The 19,134-nt window shown below is 36.5% G+C and overlaps 1 protein-coding gene across 6 annotated transcripts in view; it reads right to left on the reverse strand.

Annotated features, from left to right (window-relative positions):
- The window catches only part of grid1a (glutamate receptor, ionotropic, delta 1a), a 436,389-nt gene that overhangs the window by 184,249 nt on the left and 233,006 nt on the right, over positions 1-19,134 (reverse strand). The gene's annotated exons all lie outside the window — the stretch shown is intronic.

Raw genomic sequence — 19,134 nt, forward strand, 5'->3', positions numbered from 1 at the left:
GTACCACTTAGTGGAGTCTGATTTTAGTAAGCCCTTTCAATGCTCTCCTGCGGATCTCCGTCAGGTACTTTTATTATTGCCAAACTCAAATTTGACCGTTAATGTGGCGGTAAGCAGCACTTAGGCGCGGCTTATTAAAGAGCTTAGACCTGATGAGTATAATTAGCTCATCTGTTTACCTCGACAGATGCGACAGGGACATTAATACCTTGCTAAAATCTCTCTTAGATGCGCGCTCAGCATCGATTATGACGATGTTGTCGCGAACAAATGTTCGCTGACTGCATTTCGATGTACGGGACTGTCCCATTAACAAACAGATGAATCAAATAAACCAAATAAACCGCAAAACGAAAGAGAGACAGAAACAAAACATACATTACTCTTTACTTGTGCTAAAACATGTTTTGATTGTAAGTAATGAGCATGGAAATTAAACAATTAGACTAATTAACAAAATTAATGCATTGTTTTAAAAGCTTAGCTAATATCTCAATAAGCGACAACAAAGAGTGTTGTCATACCAAGCAACATGAGGTTTGGTGTATGAACATTTAAAAGCGAGCAAGTAAGCGAGAGAGAGAAAGAGACAAAGAGAGAGAGAGAGAGAGAGAGAGAGAGAGATGCTGGTTTCATTCTGTAGGTCTGCTGACAGGTGTATGTTATTGTGCTGTTGCGATGTCTTTCTTACTAGTGATCCTAAACATCACACTTGAGTCTCTAGGCAGCACCTAAAAATAGAAACAGGGCTGATGCTGATTCAGGCCACGATCAGAGCCTGGACTGATTCATTAAAGAGATGGGTATGCCCTATAGGTCACCGATTTAGACAGGATCCATCACGAAAACCCAGCGTCAATGCCTCCAACCTCGCCTCCACAAGCTGCAAATTAATACACCGAAGATGCATTTCAAGGCAAGCGGAGAATTGAAAGACTTAATGATTTTAGTGTTGAAGGTTTAAGATAATTGGCAGAGAAGAGGATGGTTGCAAACTAGTGAGTTTTGGGGCTTTTGCAGCACAACAACAACAACAGTTCTGTGAAAACCCAGCTGAAGTCATTTATTTTTTATTGATTTGCTACATAAAATCAACATAATTCTGTGAAAATAAAATGCAAAAAATAATTGAAGAGTTCCAAAATGCGATAAATGCCATTTTTTAAAATTGGTTACCATCAAAATCATTATTTTATCAGGTCAGTATTAAAGAATTAGTCCATTAAAAAAATCCAGATAATTTACTCACCACCATCATCCAAAATGTTGATGTCTTTCTTTGTTCAGCCGAGAGGAAAACATTCCAGGATTTTTCTCATTTTAATGGACCCCAACACATAACAGTTTAAAATTGAAGTTTCAACGGGGTTTCAAAAGACTTTAAACAATCACAAACGAGACGTAAGGGTCTTATCTAGAGATACGATTGTCATTTTTGACAAAGAAAAAAATGCACTGTTAAACCACAACTTCTCGTCTACTTCGGGTCCTGTGACGCGTCAGCGCGACCTCACGTAATTGCGTAATGCCGTGGAAAGGTCACATGTTACATATATGAAACGCACGTTGCGGACCATTTTAAACAATAAACTGACACAAAGACAATGAGTACGTTTACATGCACAGAATAAGCTGATAACTATCAAAAATCTGCTTATTATAAAAACGGTTTTCATGCGTTTACATGCAAATCAATAAACCGGCTATGCAGACAACTGCGTTTACATGGTACTTGGAGAATTATCAGTTTTCTCGCAGGCAGTGACGTCACCACCTATAGTACTGTTGTATCTCATCTCGGGACTGCAGAACCTGTAAATGTAACATGAGCTTCTATTTTCTTAGTTTCTCTGCCAATTGCTTTAGTCGAGCGGAGACTTTTATGCGTTACTATGAGCTTACTTCCGCGTATGACGTTTATCTTTCATAAGCTGAGACATGCGCACATGGACAAAACCGTGAGAAAGTGGTTAAGGTGTTTACATGCCACGCAAAATCGTCGTAATGAGCAAAAAACTACCTGTGCCGATCGGTTTTTGCTTACGCCGTTTATGGGCTTTCCCCGATAAAGGAAAACCATTTTTTTTATAGTTTCGATACGTCATCCGTGACCTCTTGACGTGATGATGTATTGCGTGAGGTCACGCTGGCGCATCACAGGACCGGCTAAGGAATGAATGGGGCTAGGCTAAATGCTAACACATTCACAACGCGCTGTACAGTGCACGCATTAAAAAAAGATAGGTATGTATTAATTTGTCTAGGTTGAGGTAATAACATAGTTTAATATGGCAAAAGGGTAGACTACTCCTTAAATTTGTTGATTCAACTTAAAAAGTTAAGTTAGCGGAGTGCTTTAAAATTTTGACTTAATTCAACTTAAAAATATACAAAATTGTTGATGAATATTTAAGTTGATCCAACGTTTTTCACAGTGTAAACTTTGATATCTTTAATATTGAATGAGTAAGGTCAAAGATTGAAATCAATGTGAAATCTGCACCAAATCCCATCTTTAGATTATGAACTTTTAGCCTGGATTTCACAGACAGGGTCTTATGTATAACGTGAATACAATGTTGGTTCCTTTGGATATAGCATTTCAGATTTATTGTTAAGGTCAATGTAAGTTTGCTTTAAACATCACACCCTGAATGCTTAAAATGGCTTTGAAGATTCCTGGTGACACCATACATCAAAATGTCAAATATAACCAGAGAAAATGGACGCCCCTACGCTGAATCTTTCTTCTTTAACCAATATGAAATGAAAGGGGGTTGACCATTGCCTTGCACACTGTGATTGCAAAGCACTTCTGTGTGAAATATGCTTTGGAACAATGTATAGTGAAAAGTGAATTGAAATTAGATTTAACATTTGTTAAGACCGGCATCACTACTCATTGACTAAAAGCTTCGTCCATTTCAAACTGAAAAGACTGGGAGTAAAAATTGATGGTCCAATGGTTAAAGATCTGCACTGGACGAGTAAAGCTTTAAGGATGTCCTTAAACAACATCAAGCACATCCAACACACAGCCTTTCCTGCAATTAAGCCCGTGCATTGTACGTCATTTAGGATAAAAGCCTCCGCAATGACAAGTAACAAGGCATGACATCAGACAATGACAACCTAATAGCAAACATGTCTCTCTCTCAACCCTGGATTGGCTGTGGCGTGAAACAGGCCTATGCTTTTACACTACAGACAGTTATTACAGGAAAGAAATGTTCGGTTTGTTCCGACTCTTCTAGTTAATGAACGAGCAGCTGCTTTAAAACAGTAAAACCCTTTGGCGTAAGTTACTTTTGAATTTAATTACAATATTACCAAAAGCTTTTAGCATTCTTTGCAAAAACAAAAATCTGCATCACTCAGCAGATCCATCAAAGTAAAAGTATATAGCCACCCAATGCCATCATGCCTGCGTTTAAACCCGTCCTGCGAACACACGCTAAGCTCTCCGCACAAAAAACAGCTTGACTCAGCAAGATGCTGGCGCTTTCAAACACAGCTGATGAAGACAAATGTTTACAGGCACCTGCTCATTTCATTTTTTCATTTTTGGGTCAAGCTTAATGCAGCCCGATGTGATAAATTATTCGAGTGCCATGAAACAGAATCAAACCGAATCTCCTAAATAAGCTCGTGCGTGGCACTTCGGAAAACAGCTGGGGATTTATGGCATCGAACGGACGCTTACCAGAAGCTTTCTGTCTGGGCATAAAAGGGCAGTGGGGGAGCTCTCAAGCGGAAAGGGTAGGGAACAATGAAATGGAATTACATCAAATGACATTTGAGAGAAAGAATAAGCAGCTCTCCCATTCTGACGGCGAGCCAAAATCATTAACTGTTTTAACTAAGTAAAAGATAAACCCTGGGAATAATACCAAACTCTTATTTTCACCTACAGTATTATAATCAAATCTTCAACCACTTTGTTGTTTGGGTAAGCAGCTAAAGCATGCCTACATTGTGACATTCATCACGGCACATTTTGAGTGACTGGATGATGCCAGAATAAACAACAAGTACCGACTGTTATTTCACTTTAAGGATTAAAGCAGAATAAAACCAGAAACAGACCTTGGGATGCAATTATTCTGAGAGAATGACGTCCAAATCAATCATCGGCAATACCCCAGACAGGTGTCACGGAGGATGAGGACGCTCCAGTCACCTGAGAGTTTTGTCATAACAATCCCCCTCTCTCGAACCTCGGTACTAATTGTTCAATGATTAAAGAGCTCATGGGAGAAACGTCCTTGAGTATGCCAGAGAAAACGCATGACCGCATTAGTCCTCGAAGATACTTTGTCATAATATGGAAATTGTTGGGGCTTAATAGTGTGCAAACTAAACTAGAGACCATGAATGTAAAGGGATTTTTATATCACACGCTAAGTTTAAACCCTGGGAAATGACTAGATTTATACATGGAGTTAGGCAATAATTCAGTTGTAATTTTGAGTTAAAGTCCCCCTAAACTAAAAAATGTGTTTCTAGCAGAAAATGTCAGCAGAAACATCTATTCGTCTTTGGGTAATCTCCTTTAAACCACAACAGTTACACAAAACAGGCAGTTGGGGATCTCCTATCAATGTGATGTCACATTGATTATGCCCCACCCATATCCGCTCACAGACTCTGCCTTACGAGCGTGAAGTTCAACCTTATGAAAGAGACACCTGTTTTGATGTAGTCCAAAGCACATGTGTAAGCGCTCTACCCCCTACTTTGCATATAGGGAGGGGAACAGAAGCTTTCTTTGCATTTAACTCTTTCACTGCCATTGACGAGTTATCTCGTCAATTAAAGGTAGGGTAACACATTTTGAAAAATGCTAACGGTAGCCGCCTAGCAATGAAATCACGATCCCACCCTCCAGTCAAATCGCCATCCAAAGTCACGCCTCTTTCAAAACACATGAACACGCACAGATCAGACGGTCACATCTCATGTCTCATTCACCTCCAGTGAGAAAACTTTGCAGTACAAAGTGAATAACATTTCCAAAATAACCAACATAAACAACGTGTTTACATCAGAATTAGTTTAGGCACACTTTCGGTTGTGTAGACGTAATAACTATATCGTTACGCTAATCCGTAAACGAACACAATTTCATAAGCAACACAATGTTTCATCAAAGTAGAATCTGAATCCATCTCAATACAAACATATCACGTACCTACCTTACCAAAATAAACTGTGCAACGACCCTTTGCCTCCTGCAGCCATTCGCATCTCGTGGTAAAGCAGTAAAGTTACCGATGTTCATTTGGGTTTTTGCTCTTTGCTGATCCAGGCAGTTTTTGCTGTTGTTGTTATAAAAGATGTCTTTCGTTTTGTGCCTCCTGTACAGGTTGTCAATTCAGCAGAAAAGTTTGCCATTCTCGCTGTTTACAGACAGGAGGTGAGCGCACGTGAACGCGCCGATGACGTATGGTGTCTGCGTAGACTCGCTGCGTGGTAGGCATTCAAATTACGCTTACGTATGAGGGACAAAAAAGGAAACGTCCGTTCGGACCGAAATCTATGATTGGATGAAGATTTTTTTGGTCCTACGCCTTTCATAAATTTCTACAAATACATTTAAACAACTTAACAAAGTGATTGCTATCATGATGTGAGGAGACTTTTAACCAGTATAACTAAAAATGTTTCAGGATCAAATCTGTTACACTACCTTTAAGAAAAAACATTTGCAAAAAAATATTGTGTTTCTGAAATTTGTTTATGTTAATCTGCAATACCGCAATTATCCACTAGTTACGCAATTTATGAAAAACCTGAAGCCAAAACGTTATTTACTAATTTTAAACTCTATGTATGTTTTGATAAACGTTCTGAATCTGATCTCTAACAAAATTCCTTCACAAAAATGCAATTATTTCAGCTTTTTGCTAAAAAAAATATTTTTAAAGAAAAATATCCATATTTAAGAGTTTATAGGCAGAGAAAATTTATATATTTATAGGATTAAAGTTTTTTTTTTCCCCTGTTTTGTTTGTTTGTTTGAAAGCAGATGGTCTGTTCTTTCATTTGATATATTTGTATTGTAAAATTATCCACGTGAAAATCACAAAAATGCTGGCGGGCAACTTTTCAAAAAATGGTTGGCGGGGAATGAGTTAAAGAAACACACACAAAAACACATTTTTCACTGCAGTCACAATGGTAATGTTCAACATCGTATAATGAAAGATCTGTGGTGTATTTTGAGCTAAAACTTTACAGACACATTCTGGGTGATTATATATTTTTATATTGCTGAAAACACCTACTTTAGGGGCACTTAAATACTGAATTTACCCTTGGGTGGAGTGAAGTGTCAGCCAAATGCCTAATAGTAATGGTTATTCAGCAACAGACAACATAAGAGACCAATATCTGATTTTCCTGGCAACACTTTAAAACTGTAGATGCAAAAGCAGTCTGAAAACAGATTGTGTGCTGTACTTATGCAATCAATTTAATTAACCTCATAAATATGCAAATAACCAGGGATTAAAAATGTATTGTGTAAAATCTCAAAGCCTAACTAACCAGGATTAATTACTTAACCAGGATAACATAAGCACTGTAAAAAATATTTATTTCAACTTAAAAAAGTGTTCGTGCTGCCTTAAAATTTTGAGTTAATTCAACTTAAACATATTAGTTGACTTAACTATTTGTAACATTTTTAGGTAGAATAAGCTCAAAATTTTAAAAGGACACTTTTTTAAAAATAGGCTCATTTTCCAGCTCCACTAGAGTTAAATATTAGATTTGTAACATTTTGGAATCCATTCAGCTGATCTCCGGGTCTGGCAGTACCACTTTTAGCATAGTTTAGCATAATCCATTGAATCTGATTAGACCATTAGCACCATGCTCAAAAATAACTGGACACTACGTAAAATCATTGTTTTACACATGAAAATAGTTCCCTGCTATTGAAAGTAACCAAGAGGACTATTTTCGGCTGCTGCGTAATATCATTGCCTCCTGCAGCCATGTTACGGCAGCAAAGTCTTTGATTATTACGCCAGAATTATAGAAGTATAGTTCCTAGCTATATCTGCCTAGAAATCGCAACTTTTAATTTTCTTTCAGTCTTAGTACACAATGTAACTACAGAAGAGTCAAGTTTTAAATAGGAAAAATATCGAAACTCTGGTTATTTTTTTTAGCGTGATGCTAATGGTCTAATCAGATTCAATGGATTGTGCTAAGCTATGCTAAAAGTGGTACCGCCAGACTGAATGGTAGCATCAGCTGAATGGATTCCAAAATGGTAAAAATCAAATAGGGGAGCTGGAAAATAAGCATATTTTCAAAAAAAGTGGAGTGTCCCTTTAAACTATATTTTTGATATTGCATTTCATAAATTTGGTTTTTTGAAAGAAAATTGCATTATGAATTTTGTTTATCAAATTGTTTTGAACAAGAGATAATGAACAAGATATAATCTGCACATCTGAGTTACAAGATGGCATCTGTAAAACCATTTGCTGAATACAGTATATGTTATACTCTTTTAGGACCAGTAATACAGATAAAATATTCATGAGATACAGTACAAAAATAGAAAGGTCATGGATATAATCGTTTTTGTGACCTTCATTTACTAACTCTTAAATGTATATCTCGACTTCATGCCCCATAACTGCAGTTTATGGACCAGATGTTCCAGTTCTGATATAATCAGGGTGTGCTCACAGGTCTGTCTGATCTTATGAAGTGATTTTTTTTCAACAGACGTTAACATTATTACTTCAAATTATGGGATAATTTTCTTTATAAAATAAGGAAAATGCGCCATTATGCACAATCTATTCAAGCAAATTCTTTTGAAAGCTTAAAATTAGAAACTCCACTTTCATCCATGCATGCACATTGAGAGAGTTGGGGACACTACAGTAATTTAAAATTGTGGCCTGTCCAGCTTCAAGTTACTCATAGAATTCAACCAATCAAAACAACTTTAAAACTCCTGAAGCGTTTAAAATTTTATATGCCTTATGCATCAGACGTTGAGCAAACGGCCCGTGACGTCCGAGGCGGAGACTATGATAAACTGAGGACTATATCTGTGATATTGTGAGGAATGTCAAGAATAAATATTATTTTAAAGCCATATGGATGAGTGATTTTATAATAGATATTTACTAGAAAAAGGCTCCGGCCTTACATGGCCCTAACTCTCAATTTATGCATAATCCATAATGCCTCATAACTTTAAACAGCTATAATGGCTCTACCATCTTGTCGGTCTCTCTAGCTGTGTTTAGATTCATGGGGCGTTCACTGCACCCTACTCACTCAATAGGGGGTGTCTGCAATATCTTTAAACACAGACAACATTTGATTAGCTGGTTAGGGATTTGTATATAAAGTATTATAAGAACAATATACAGTACGTAATGTATCAACATAAAACTTACTTCAAATAAATGTAAATGTATTTTATTATCAAATAGGGCTTTGGATGGAATTTAGATGAAACGTCCGTTTCTGACATAAAAAGACTTCAATTTACCGTAATTCGTAAGTCCTTTAAACTGCAACAGTCACACAAAACAGTCTGTTGGGGATCTCCTATCAATGTGATGTCACATTGATTAGACCCCACCCATAATCGCTCAGAGACTCCGCCTTACGCCGCATTCAGACAGCCAGCGATATTATGTCGCCCTTCTCTTTCAATGAGGTGTTTCTAAATCTGCTTGTCATACACAAATGAGTACCATCCACGCCAATAACTGACGAGAGAAGGATGACGTGAACTCCACTGCTTCGTTCTCATTGGTACTCGCTAGGGATCGACCGATATGGATTTTTCAGTGCCGATGCCGATACCGATTTTTGTTTCACCAGCCTTAGCTGATGACCGATACAGGCTGCCGATTTTCTTGAGCCGATATTTGGAGCCGATACTGGTTTTGCTCACTCAATTTACATCATAAAAATTATGTAAAAAATGGCATGTTGTTAAAAAGAGATGTTATTAGTTTGCACAGTTCTTACATTTATTGTAGTCTAGGACTAGTCTAATCCCTGTCCAGGAAACCGCCCCATAGAGATGAAAAAACCCCACTTTGTTCAGCTATGATCAGCTGTTAAGCCGAGCTTTCAATGTTGTCGTGAAAAGGTTGGTTGTTTTTAGTCACATGACCTGCAATCGCTTGCGGGTTCCAGCACTCTTGTCTGTAAATTATGCCGGAAAAATCGGCAAACACGGCAGCCATGTATCGGCCGATGCCGATACGCATAAAACTCGCAAATATCGGCCCGATATATCGGCCGGCCGATATATCGGTCTATCACTAGTACTCGCTCCCGAAATTTGCTCGACATTTGCATGAAGTTAAACATTTCTTAACTTTCTCGCGTCGCTGGACACGCCCATACGGTCGCCAACGGTCACTTTCGCTCGTTCGTGTCATGACAGGGGCTTCTGCAACTCCACTGAGACTCTGCTCGCTTCCTGTAATCACTTTATTACTAAAGCAAGGTCCTGATTGGTTAACGCGGCACGGAAATCCGTCAAAGTTCCAATTTTTCAACTCGTGCGTTTTCCGCTGCAACGCTCAATTTGCGCGGAACGCGCCATCTGCGCCGCAGGATGCCTATTCGCGTCTTTGCATTGACTTAACATGTAAATCACTCACGCTTGCCGCCTCTACCGCGTCTGATGTGAACCCGGCATAAGAGTGTAGCTTAACTGGCAGATTAAATGCCATAAACCTCATCACAACCACCAAAAGTTTGTAATTATTTGCTGTGTTTGTTGAAATTAATCTGTTTGGAAGTTATGAATAAAGTTAGCTAAGTTCTTTGAGCTTGTGGAATTCAAAGCATTGAAATCGTTGAACACACATAAAACTTTTGAGTTGAATTAACTTTAATCACTGGTTTGAGAACAGTTTACTCATTTTAAATTACTACATTGTACTGTTCCGGTTTACAGAGTTGTTTTAACTGAATAAAAAAATGTGAAATGATAAAGCACACCAAAAACCAGACAAAAATCCCCTGAAGCAAGCTGCTGCAGTTACTGTATGAACAGGATTAATGCACAGGACTGAGATCTCAGTATCTCATCTTTATATAGGTCATACCCACACGAGACCCACAACCTTTACATTAGAGGCTATGATTTTAAACCACTAAGCTACAACCTGCAGCGTGTTCCTCTTACTGTACTGTAATTCATCACTGTTTAAACTGCCTTTGGGGAAAATGTTGTACTTAAAATGGCTCCTTAAAAAATCCCTAAGAGAAAACTCTCTCAGAGCAAGTCTACTTACCAAAAGGTTTTATTTACAATAAATACAAAACAAGTTTCAAGCATATGTTATCCCTCTGAGGGGAAAGTCATTGCAAACAGGCATCTACAAAATCCTACAACCCCAATTTATAGATTTTTGGGCTACTTGATCAATTATTAATGGTTACGAAACAGCCAGCTTAATGGGTTAATGGTAACAGAACTGGTTTATATCTTGCATGCTGCCAAAACTCTGAATAGTCTGCCAGTTGTTCAATACTGAACAAAAACACTCAGGTTCACCTTCCCAAGACCCAAGTTAAAATGAGCAGACTCGCTTTTCTTGTAAATATCACTCTGTCTGTGAACATTATGCACTTTAGTACAGACCAATCCATTAACACATCTGCACAAAACACACCTGCAATCTATAAAGCCTTGGAAAAGAACACATCTGAACATCTAAAAGCTCCAACCTAAAGGGGTTATACAAAAGGGTTATAAAGACCTGATCCAATAATAACGAGCAAAAAAGGTAGAGGAAAAACAAGCAGGTGAAAAGAATCAGTGAAAGTGAGTCTAAGGTCGGAGAGAAAACCAGCAAGCTTTTCAACATGTTCATATCTACAACATGCATCTGCTTGATGATAAGTTGGTAAAAGATAATCTTTATGTATTCTGTGTGACGTTGTGTGTTCATTTTACATGGATGAGTGTGTTTGTGTACAGAATGGTGAGATGCACAACAGGATCCAAAATTTACATTCGCCAAGTGCCAAATGCGGCTGAGAATTGGCTTTGGCGAGTAAATAAAACAGAGTTACTCGCCAGTTGGCTGGTAATATTATTTGGAACAGCTACATAATACACAGTTTAAAGGGACACTCCACTTTTTTTGAAAATATGCTAATTTTCTATCTCCCTCAAGTTAAACAATTGATTTTTACCGTTTTGGAATCCATTCAGCGGATTTCCGGGTCTGGCAGTACCCCTTTTAGCATAGCTTAGCATAATCCATTGAATCTGATTAGACCATTTAGCATCGCGCTCAAAAATAACCAAAAAGTGTTTCGATATTTTTACTATTTAAAACTTGACTCTCGTTTTTTCTACTAGAACCCGTCCCGTCAGGTAAAAAAATTTGTGTTGCATTTCTTCATAGGCATTTCACCTTGCGACGGTACAAAGATAGGCCAAGGTGAGGAGTGATTTAACTTAAACGGCAACAAAAGTCGCTGTCCATCAGTCTGCTGATCTTCTCAAATCATATAATACAAGATTCTTCTTCTTCTTCTTCATTTGTGGGTTTTCTGGCCAAGCTGCTGCTTCTTTGCTGTTGCACTGCTACTGTGGGTTACACACATGGATACTGCCTACTGCCGGTCAGCATGCGTAATTGTACGTCAACGCAAATACGACGCAAGTATATATGAAAATTGATGCCTAGCCTAAATCTTCAAAACTACACCGTATGACCTACGCACAACTATAAGGAGCCCTTTACAAAACTTTACATTCACCACTTTTTTCGCAATTAGACAGGATGGTTCTCTTCTATTCTCAGACTTTGGCTATCAAACAGAATGTCAAAGCATCCTCTACATTCACACACTAAAATCTGCACATTGTCTTTGATGTATTTTATTACAAGTGCAGAGACTCAATTGAGGAAAAAATAACTCAACTTCCTTTCTTTTTGCATCACCTAATGTTTAGCATTTCATGAGATCCCCTTTACTTTGCATCAGTACAAGCGGTGCAGTATTTCTCAAATCAAAAACATTTTCACATCCAAAAAAGAAAAAAATAATATTGAATATTTTTAATTAAAATAGCATAGAGACATTGAGAAAAATCTGGTAAAGCTCAGGCACTTACTGTAAGCTTCAATAATAACAATACAGTAACTTGAATATTTACTCTATTATAAATGACAACATCATTATAAATCAGATTGTAAAAAATAATAACCTCAAGTTAGCCATTAACTGAGAGTCAACTTAAATAATAATAATATTGATTTTGTGTAAATGAACAAATGACCAACTGAAACAAACAAACTAAAATTATAGAATTGATCAAATTCATTCCTACAGTAATACTCAGTGGCCGTTTCTCAATCCGAAGGCTGCGCCCTCCAGAGGTCGCATTTCTGGGCCGCATACGTCATCAAGACTTGTTTCAGAAAATTAACAATTATAAAGTTGACTATGAATCTTAGTTAATCGTAAATTGTTGTAATATGTTTATGACTTGCGATTGTAACACTCAGTTAACTTGATGACTTATGCAGCCTGTATATGGGATCTCCGCCGGATGTAGCCTTGTGATTGAGAAACGGCCAATAAATTTCGAGCTTTGGTTGTCTCCCCAAAATGATGTCACTTCCTGAAAGATAATGTCATGATTAAACAGGCTTTTGTTATTTTAAAAGATATTACTATCAGTAAAAAAAAATATATATATATATAGATAGATAGATAGATAAATTACACATTTTTATCGAGCCCCTAAGGTGACATTGGTGTAAAAAAAATCTTAAGTTCAGTTTCATGTGCTCACGTGAAACTTTCATGTGCAGAATTTTTTTAAAGTTTAGTTTCGCGTGTGCACGTGACACTTTTGCGCGCGTGCCATGAAACTATCGCATGCGCATGCGAAACTAAATGCGGTAGTTTCACGTGCGCACGCAAAAGTTTCACGTGAGCACGCGATAATTTTAAATGAGCACACAATAGTTTTAAGTGAGCACGCGATAGTTTTAAGTGAGCACGCGATAGTTTTAAGTGAGCACGCGATAGTTTTAAGTGAGCACGCGATAGTTTTAAGTGAGCACGCGATAGTTTTAAGTGAGCACGCGATAGTTTTAAGTGAGCACGCGATAGTTTTAAGTGAGCACGCGATAGTTTTAAGTGAGCACGCGGTAGTTTTAAGTGAGCACGCGATAGTTTTAAGTGAGCACGCGATAGTTTTAAGTGAGCACGCGATAGTTTTAAGTGAGCACGCAATAGTTTTAAGTGAGCACCCGGTAGTTTTAAGTGAGCACGCAAAAGTTTCACGTGCGACCGCAAAAGTTTCACGTGAGCATGCGATAGTTTTAAGTGAGCACGCGATAGTTTTAAGTGAGCAAGCGATAGTTTTAAGTGAGCACGCGATAGTTTTAAGTGAGCACGCGGTAGTTTCACGTGAACACGCGGTAGTTTCAAATGCGCACGCGGTAGTTTCACGTGCACACGCGATAGTTTCACGCGAGCATGCGGTAGTTTCACGCGAGCACTCGATAGTTTCACGCGAGCACTCGATAGTTTCACGCGAGCACGCGATAGTTTCATGCGAGCACGCGATAGTTTCACGCGACCACGCGATAGTTTCAGGTGAGCACGCTTTAGTTTCATGTGTGCACGCGGTATTTTCACGTGAGCACGCGGTAGTTTCACGTGAGCAGGCGTTAGTTTCACGTGAGCACGCGGTAGTTTCACGTGAGCACGCGATAGTTTCACGTGCCCACACAAAACTAAACGCGGTAATTTCACGTGCGCACGTAAAAGTTAATTTTTGCTCCATGTCCCCTTAGGGGCTCTGTACATTTTCTTAGTTTGAAGCATTTTGAATAAAAAAGAAGAAAATTAGAAACCGCTGCAACTTCTAGTTTTTAAAACCCAGAGACAAAAATGAAATGGCTACACCAATCGTATTGAATCTTACTTAAGACTCATACTAATAATTCACTGTAATACTGTGATAAAATTCATATATTTTTTCCAATATAGTGAGACATATGATGGAGACATGAAAATATAATGCATAAAAGGAAAAACTCAAATCTCTGATTATAAAGTCCAACTCTTTATATAGATTTTTCTCGTTTCTTATTCTTTCTTTTTGTTTGTCAACAATTAGACATTTTGTCCCACCTGAAAAACTTGAATAAAATGCTTTCTCATCATAAAGATCACAATAAAACAATAACAAAGGCACCAGTCAGAGAGCTAACATTGCATCAGTTCACGACAAAAGCTCATGTATACACAGATAAGGAAACAGGTGTTTAAAAGAAACCTGTCCATAACAAACTAAAAACCTCCAAAGGCCAAACATATGAGTCGCTGTTCAGTACAGAGTGACTGACACTTCATCTTTGTAATAACCTTGAGCCGAGACAACATCACAATGGAAAAGTGCCAGTTTTATTGGATTTTCTGATCTGCAAAGCCCCGCAGTGTGCACTGCCCAAATTGTGCAGGAACTTCTCATTTTTTTCTTCTCAGTTTTTCTTTCCTCTGGCCAAAAGCCCAATTTTCTTTCCTCATTCCATCTCCTCGCATTTATTCGACTCTGAAAACTAAAGATAGTTTCACCGTGTGGAGTGTTGAACAAGTATTTTGCAGTTGGTGTACGCAACACCTCCGGTTTGCATTTGGTCGAGTAACAACCCAAGAGTGGAACTTTAAAATAAATATGGGAACAACCGTTATGTTGCATTAGTGATTAATGGAAGGCTTATTTCGGTGCTATTACTGAGAAAAACACAAAGAAAAAATCATCAATGAACACTGTTGTAAATCACAGTGTCACGATTGAACTTTATAGGGAAAACGTATTGCTGCCTAGAACATCCATCGAGCATTTACCACATGAACAATCATTTATTATAGGGACCCATCTCTTGTTATTTCATTCCTCAACATTCACCACCGGATCCATACAAACTCTGGATCTGGAGAACAGCAGATTGTCTTTTGATGTGTCCACTCGGAGATATCTGAAACTCATTGAACCGTGTCCTCATACAACTCATCAATAATTACTCCATTCCTTTCTGCCTGCCATAATTATGTCTTTAGCTCACCGACAGGATGAGATTATATTTAACAATCCAATCAGCATGCAGTTTAGCTAATTCCAACCAACCAATGCTGACCAAACAAAGCGTGCTTTACATTCACATCACCAGAAGCATCTTATTATAAAACCTTAAAAACATTTAATTAATTAATAATCTAGTATGTGTTCATTTTTCTGTCATAGTTTATTCAAAATTAAGTTTTATTTGAGTGTTTTAATAAACATATTTACATTTTTACCATGACGTATACGCCCCGCCCCTTTGATTGCCCCGCCCCCAGTTAATCGAGTACTCGTTTTTCAGACTTATAGATTAATCGAAATTAAAAAATAACATAAATGCACATCCATATTATTTACAGTAAAGCTGTAAAAGCTGTCTCAATATGCAAAGACAACAACAGTATGACGTCCAAAGTATGGTCAATTTTTATGCGTACGCAAGGGTCCGCCGCGTACAATGCGCGTGACACAATTTTCATGATTAGAAAAGTGTGCACGTCCTGTACACGCACCGCCACATTTTTGAAACCCCGCATACATTGTACGCGAATGTAGTATAGACGGTTTCAGCAGTAACAACATAAACAAGCGGCTGTCGCGGTCCGCACGTAACTTCTGGTAAACTCCGCTAATAATAAATAACTACAAAGTACTTTAAAACTAGGTTATTTATATAACAAGCAAAAAAACAACAACACATAGATTAACCTAGGAAACCAAAACATTTGTTATTTTCGACGAGGCATTTTCTCAAGACATCAGTTTAGCAACTTGTCATACCATTTAAAAAACGAAACCGGAAGTAAAGTTCGGATCCAGATGTGTATCGCGTCTGCAAACGCGTATAAGTCAAATAAACTACGCTTAACAAGGCCATTTGTTTGACTGTGTGCGTCCTTTTGCGCAAAAAACGGACTATAATCTGGGCTTAAAGAGCAACAATGATCCGATTCATGATTTTACATTTCCTTTGGTGTGTAAGTGTGTACTAGTACATGTTAATGATATGCAAAAAGTACAAACCCTAAACGATGATGCGAGTTATCGTCTCCAACGTGAATCTCTTTTCTTGTACTACAACAAACACACAGATTGTAGGCAACAGTTTACTTCCTGGGATTGGTGATGTAGAGAATACCGACATTATCATAATTCCTCCCGCTTCGCAAATCTTTCAAACATGGTAAGGAGCGTCACGGTTGCTACATGCACACCGTAGGAATTGAACCAACGACCTTTGGGTTACAAGCTAAACTTTAACCAACAAATTGCCCCTCCATTTTTTTTACCAATGTCAGATGAGTGAAGTGTTTGGGAAAAGTTATTTTTTCAATTCGGTATGACTCACACAGACTTCACCTTTAAAACTTACAGACTTCAGTAAATATTCACAGAAACCACATTCATTAAGTTCCTAAAAAAAACTTTGGAAGGCAACATTTCTCTGTGAAAATTCTTTCGTTCAGGTGATTGCAACAACATGGTCACTTTCAGACAGTCTTAAAGGTCAGATCATAAATGAAAGACCATCTATTAAAAGCTATTCATAACACTTTTCGGCGGTACATATATAGCTGCGAAGAACGTCATGTTTATTTCAACAGCTGGTACTACTTTTAAGTATATTTTATTTTCTGTTTATTTTATAAAAACTACTATAACGCTTAGCAATGTACTCTACTACAACACAATAACACTATAAATAAATGATGAAATTTACACCTGATATGTGTATTTTTATTCTGTATAGCATTCTCAACCAGAACTTTGAGCCACTATCCGTGCAGACATCAAAGCTATTTTCTCAAGGCAAAAACACAGTTGTCTGAGGGTATTTTGATTTCAAAGGCACGAAACAAACCTTTTGAGGGAAGAACTGAAAACATGGCTTTGTTAATTCATGGATGGATGGATGGATGTGAACAAATACTGAACTATACATGAAGTTATAGTTACACATTTGCTCCTGCTAGGATGGTAACCTTTAAAAAAGTGCTACACAAAACATACATTTGGTGCCTGCAACATACTTATATGCACAAATGTGTACTTTTTAACTCATTCCCCGCCAGCTTTTTTGTGATTTTCACAAGTTTCATGAAATGCCTTTCAGAAAAATGTTATTTTAAAAATATATAAACATACAAATATATCAAAATGAAAGAACAGACCTTCTGCTTTCAAACAAACAAACAATAAACAAACAAACAAACAAAACGGGAAAAAAGTTTAATCTATATCTATATTTTTTCCTCTGCCTATAAACTATTAAATATGGGTATTTTTCTTAAAAAATACACATTTTTAGCAAAAAGCTGAAATAATTGCATTTTTGTAAAGGAATTTTGTTAGAGATTATATTCAGAACGATTATCAAAACATACAGAGAGTTTAAAATTTGTAAATAATGGTGTGGTATGTGTTGGGCATGTGTGTTTTTTTTTTTCAAAATATTAATATCATCACCATGCTTTTATATAATATTATAATATTTGTTGTTGTCAGTATTATTACTATTAGTAATAATCATTATTATTGTAATTTATTATTATTAAGTTATTATCATGGGCATTATATATTCCTGTAATCATAACAATCCCTAGAATTATTATTGCTATTACTACCATTATTGTACATGCTGTTATTACATAATATACATATTATAATTATTATTATTACATAAATATGTATTATTATCTGTTTAACTTATTATTATTATTATTATTTTGTTTTCTTCTTATTATTTATTATTATTTTGCTTATTATCATTGCTTCATAACAATATCATCATCCGTATTATTATCAGTTTAATTAATTAATTATTATTATTATTATTATGTACATTATTGTACATGCTGTTATTACATAATATACATATTATAATTATTATTATTACATAAATATGTATTATTATCTGTTTAACTTATTATTATTATTATTTTGTTTTATTATTATTATTTGTTATTATTTTGCTTATTATCATTGCTTCATAACAATATCATCATCCGTATTATTATCAGTTTAATTAATAATTAATTAATTATTATTATTATTATTATTATAATTATTATTATTATTATTATTATTATTATTATTATTATTATTGTTGTTATGTACATTATTGTACATGCTGTTATTACATAATGAACATATTATAATTATTATTATTACATAAATATGTATTATTATCTGTTTAACTTATTATTATTATTATTATTATTTTGTTTTATTATTATTATTTATTATTATTTTGCTTATTATCATTGCTTCATAACAATATCATCATCCGTATTATTATCAGTTTAATTAATTAATTATTAATATTATTATTATTATTGTTGTTGTTATTATTATTATGCTTATTATCATTGCTTTAGAACAACACCATCATCACAATTGCTGTTTTGTTTTTGTTGTCTGTTTTGTTTTGTTGTTTAGTGTTAACTGTTTGTTATATGTTTTGCACTTAGTAAATAGTAAGTAATGTTTTTTCTTCAGCTTTTTATAAATTCAGTTAGTGTGCCATCTAGTGGATAATCACGGTATTACAGATTAACATGAAAACTCATCAGGGACACGCTTTTTCATGCAAATGTTTTCTCTTAAAGGGACACAAGGCAGCCTTTTTATGTTAATAAATCATCTTCGTAAGTCGGTATATGGTTAAATGACTCATTACATGACGAATGAAGATCCTCTCGCCCGCCCCTGCCCTCTGTAGGAAGAATACCCCACTTGCAAGTTCGCTGTATCCGACCCGGTGTCCTTCAGTCTCGTTAAGTCTCAGATATAGAAAGCATTTACTCCCAGACACTAAGGGGAGCTAGTAGAGAAATAATACTCAGACTTGCCTGGTGTGCCTTTAATTGATAAGATAACTCATCAATGGCGGGGAAAGATTTAAAGGGTACTGCCCCAGTGACCGCTTTTGTACCATTTTTCTAAGACTAGTAGCCAATCATTTTTTGAAACACTGTTGGACCCCAGTATGTGACCCCAGGACTTCACTTATAGATGTCGCCTGCCTG

This window comes from Misgurnus anguillicaudatus, chromosome 7, assembly GCF_027580225.2.
Source record: "Misgurnus anguillicaudatus chromosome 7, ASM2758022v2, whole genome shotgun sequence".
Lineage (NCBI taxonomy): Eukaryota > Metazoa > Chordata > Actinopteri > Cypriniformes > Cobitidae > Misgurnus > Misgurnus anguillicaudatus.